This window comes from Trichechus manatus, unplaced genomic scaffold (assembly GCF_000243295.1).
Source record: "Trichechus manatus latirostris isolate Lorelei unplaced genomic scaffold, TriManLat1.0 scaffold00073, whole genome shotgun sequence".
NCBI lineage: Eukaryota > Metazoa > Chordata > Mammalia > Sirenia > Trichechidae > Trichechus > Trichechus manatus.
Genome location: NW_004444009.1, coordinates 6,152,128 through 6,157,080, shown reverse-complemented (window position 1 = coordinate 6,157,080; position 4,953 = coordinate 6,152,128).

Sequence of the window (4,953 nt, the reverse complement as noted above, 5' to 3'; positions counted from 1 at the left end):
AAATAGTCAATATTAACTGGTCTTCCTTGTAGGCACATGGATATTATCCTATCACTGACAACTTTGTACTTCAGGATAGATCCTGAAATGTTCTTTTTGACGATGAATGTGATGCCTCTTTTCTTCAATTTGTTATTTCTAGCACAGTAGACCATATGACTGTCTGATTCAAAATGGCCAATACCAGTCCATTTCAGCTCACTAATGCCTAGGATATCTAGCTTCAAGTTTTCCATTTTATTTTTGACAACGTCCAATTTTCCTAGATTCATACTTTGTACAGTCCATGTTCCTATTATTGATGGATATTTGCAGTTGTTTCTTCTCATTTTGAGTCGTGCCACATCAGCAAATGAAGGTTCCAAAAGCTTGATTCCATCCACGTCATTTAGATTGACTCTACTTTGAGGAGGCAGCTCTTCCCCAGTCATGTTTTGAGTGCCTTCCAACCCGAGGGACTCATCTTCCAACACTATGTCGGACAATGTTCCACTGCTATTCATAAGGTTTTTACTGGCCAATTTTTTCAGAAGTAGATTGCCAGTTCCTTCTTCTTAGTCTGTCTTAGTCTGGAAGATCTGATAAAACCTGTCCACCATGGTATATCCCACCTGAATTTGGAGACCATCTCAAGAATAGATTTGAAACACTAAACACTAATGACCGAAGGCCAGACAAGTTGTGGAATGACATCAAGGACATCATACATGAGGAAAGCAAACCTGCTGTGGTCAAGTCAATTCCGAATCAAAGCAACCCTATAGGACAAAGTAAAACTGCCCCATAGAGCTTCCAAGGAGTGGCTGGTGGATTTGAACTGTAGACTTTTTGGTTAGCAGCTGAGCTCTTAACCACTATACCACTAGGGCTCTGAAGAAAGCAAAAGGTCATTAAAAAGACAGGAAAGAAAGAAAAGACCAAAATGGATGTCAGAAGAGATTCTGAAACTTGCTCTTGAACACAGAGTAGCTACAGTTAATGGAAGAAATGATGAAGTAAAAGAGCTGAACAGAAGATTTCAAAGGGTGGCTCAAGAAGACAAAATAAAGTATTATAATGAAATGTGCACAGATTTGGAGACAGAAAACCAAAAGAGAAGAACACGCTCTGCATTTCTCAAGCTGAAAGAACTGAATTAAAAATTCAAGCCTCTCGTTGCAACACTGAAGGATTCTACGGGGAAAATACTAAACGACACAGAAAGCATCAAAAGAAGATGGAAGGACTACACAGAGTCCCTATACCAAAAAGAACCAGTCGACATTCAACCATTACAGGAGGTAGCATATGATCACGAACCAAAGATACTGAAGGAAGAGGTCCAAGCTGTACTGAAGGCATTGGTGAAAAACAAGGTTCTAGGAATTGATGGAATACCAGTTGAGACGTTTCAACAAATGGATGCAATGCTGGAAGTGCTCACTTGTCTATGCCAAGAAATTTGGAAGACATCTACCTGGCCAACTGAATGGAAGAGATTCATATTTGAGCCCATTCCAAAGAAAGGTGATCCAACAGAATGCTGAAATAATTGAACAATATCATTAATAACACACACAGTAAAATTTTGCTGAAGATAATTCAAAAGCGTTGCAGCAGTACATGGACATGGAACTGCTAGAAATTTAAGCTGGATTCAGAAGAAGATTTGGAATGCGTGATATTACAGCTGATGTCAGATGGATCTTGACTGGAAGCAGAGAATTCCAGAAAAATGTTTATCTGTGTTTTATCAACAAGGCAAAGGCAACTGCATGGATCACAACAAATTATGGATAACATTAAAAAGAATAAGAATTCCAGAACACTTAATTATGCTCATGTGGAACCTGTAAATAGATCAAGAGGCAGTTGTTTGAACAGAATAAGGGGATAGTGGGTGGTTTAAAATCAAGAAGGGTGTGCATCAGTGTTGTATCCTTTCACCATACTTATTCAATCTGTATGCTGAGCAAATAATACAAGAAGCTGGGCTATATGAAGAAGAACGTGGCATCAGGATTGGAGGAAGACTCATTAACATATGCAGATGACACAACCTTGCTTGCTGAAAGTGAAGAGGACCTGAAGCACTTACTGATGAAGATCGAAGACTACAGCCTTCAGTATGGATTACCCTTCAACATAAAGAAAATAAAAATCTTCACAACTGGACCAATAAGAAATATCATGATAAACGGAGAAAAGATTGAAGTTGTCAAGGATTTCCTATTAGTTGGATCCACAGCCAACATCTAGGGAAGCAGCGGTCAAGAAATCAAAAGATGTACTGTATTGGGCAAATCTGCTGCAAAAGACCTCTTTAAAGTGTTAAAAAACAAAGATATCATTTTGAGGGCTAATGTGTACCTGACCCAAGCCCTGGTATTTTCCATCACCTCTTATGCATGCGAAAGCTGGACAATGAATAAGAAAGACCAAAGAAGAATTGATTCATTTGAATTATGATGTTGGTGAAGAATACTGAATACACTATGGACTGCCAAAAGAATTAACAAATCTGTCTTGGAAAAAGTACAGCCAGAGTGCTCCTTGGAAGCGAGGATGGCAACACTTCATCTTACGTACTTTTGACATGTTATCAGGAGGGACCAGTCCCTGGAGAAAGACATCATCATGCTTCATAAAGTGGAGGGTCAGCAAAAAAGAGGAAGACCTTCGATGAGATGGAATGACACAGTGGTTTCAACAATGGGCTCAAACATAGCAATGATTCTGAGGATGGTACAGGACTGGGCAGTGTTTTCGTTTGTTGTACATAGGTCACTATGAGTTGGAACCGATTCGACAGCACCTAACAACATATTGCATATATAAAGTGGTCATAACCAAAATAAAACAGACAAGTATCCCACTGTACTTTTCATATTGAATTCTATTTGGGATGCCTTAAATTAAGCAAAACATTGATTGAAAAGTGCTGGTGAAGAGGTTTGGTGGGGAGAGACTTGATTGAAGCAGTTGGAGTAATTTCTCTGGGAAAAGACATGGAGTTAGGATGATGAGATAGCTATAGTCAAATATTTAAAGTGACATTGAAAAGATTAGGTATATTATGTATAACTCCAGTTAACAAGTATATGGAAGGTTCAGACAGAGAGACAGATTTGTACTCAATATACATTTTAACTTACTAACATTTTGAGATACCCAAATGGAGAATTTGCTGGGACCCGGAGTTTCTATGCTGAATCCATTAGGGATAACATGGAGGGGATTCCTTCATTCCTTGGGAGGGCACACTAGATGAGTTTAGGGTCCCTTCCATTCTATGGATTCATTCATCTCACTTCACAGATACGTACCGAATTCCAATGTGCTGTGTATATAGTGAGTGGAGAGTGAAACAGAAACAAGTCCCTGTGCTCTTGGAACTCATGTGTATAGTCTGTGAGGGAGACAGACTATAAATAAGTAAACAGACAAATAACTTACTACAAATTTAAACGTTATACAGAAAGCAGTGTTGAGATAGACAATGAAAAGGAAGGACCTCCATAGATAAGTAGTCAGGGAAAGTCTCATCGAGGTGATACTGAAGCTGAGACCTAAAGGATGAGGAAAGTAGGCTTTTGAAGAACTAGGAAAAACATTCCAGACAGAAAGTACAACATGAACAAAGGGCCTAAGGTAAGACAAAGCTTGGCACATCGAAGAACTGAAAAAGATCGGAACAGCTGGAACATAGTAAGAAAGGAGTAAGATGGCACAGGTAGTGGCGGGGCGGGGAGGGGGAATAGGCTGAGCCAAATCATATACAGCCCTGTACAACAACATGAACCAAGATGAGGATTTAAACTTAATTCTAAAGCCACTGAAGAGTTTTAAGTAGATGAGTAACTGAATGGAATTTGTGTTTTTAAAAGATTGACGAGTTCTTTGAGATCATTTTAGTACTGAAAAAATAGTGGCACAAAACGGAGGTTGCTCTGATCCTGCCCTAGACTAACTCAAAAAGGAGATGTAAGGACAACTAGTTCAGCACCTGAGCGAGTTTTCTTAGCCTGTACGATCTGAGCATCTAAGAAGGCTCTAAAACTTCCTAGCAAATGTTTTTGGAACACTGGGCAGTGTATTCATTCTCAACTTTGAGGACCTAGAATTCACCCTAGGACCATTTTGCTGTCTGCCAAAAGAAATGCTCCTCAGGGCGACTGTCAGAAACCAAGCAGACAGCTACAAGAGGTCTTGAGACTACGTTATCTGGAATTTGTGAAGAGGCAAGAACTGTAAGAAGTGTCCTTGCTTTCTAGTAATATTTGGAATTAGGGTTGAGGATAAGGTAAGAATTAAGCAATATAACTAGGAAACGGTTAAATTAAAAGGGGGAAAAGATAGCATGGTAAAAAACTTGAACTTAGATACCAAAAAAAGGATGGGAATAAAGAAAAAAGGAAAAGATTAATTACAGGAAGAAGATCAGGATAAAATAACTAGGTTGAGAACTAAGTGAGTTTAAGACGTGTTATGGTGGCAATGTGGAGACGTGGAGCCTATGGCCACGCTACTGCTGACAGTAGAATAATACTGCATGCTATACAGAAAAATAGGAAAAAAGAAAAATTCTTAATAACCCTACCATCTTAAATAAGCATTATTAGCATTTTGCTGTATCACCTCTACTATTTCTTTCCTATATATCTGCTTTTAATGCTTTTATTAAATTTTTTAAATCCAAAGCGTAATACATGCTGGTTGCAGAAAATAAAAACTGCCCCCATCTCCCATCCCAACCTCCCAAAAAACCAAAACCACACCTATTGCCGTTGAGTCTATGCTGACTAATAGCGACTCTACAGGACAGAGCAGACCTGCCCCATAGAGTTTCCAAGGCTGTAATCTTTATGGATGCAGACTGCCACATCTTTCTCCCACAGACTGGCTGGTGGGTTTGAACTGCAGACCTTTCCATTAACAGTGAGGGCTTAACCACTGAGCCACCAGGGTTCCTCC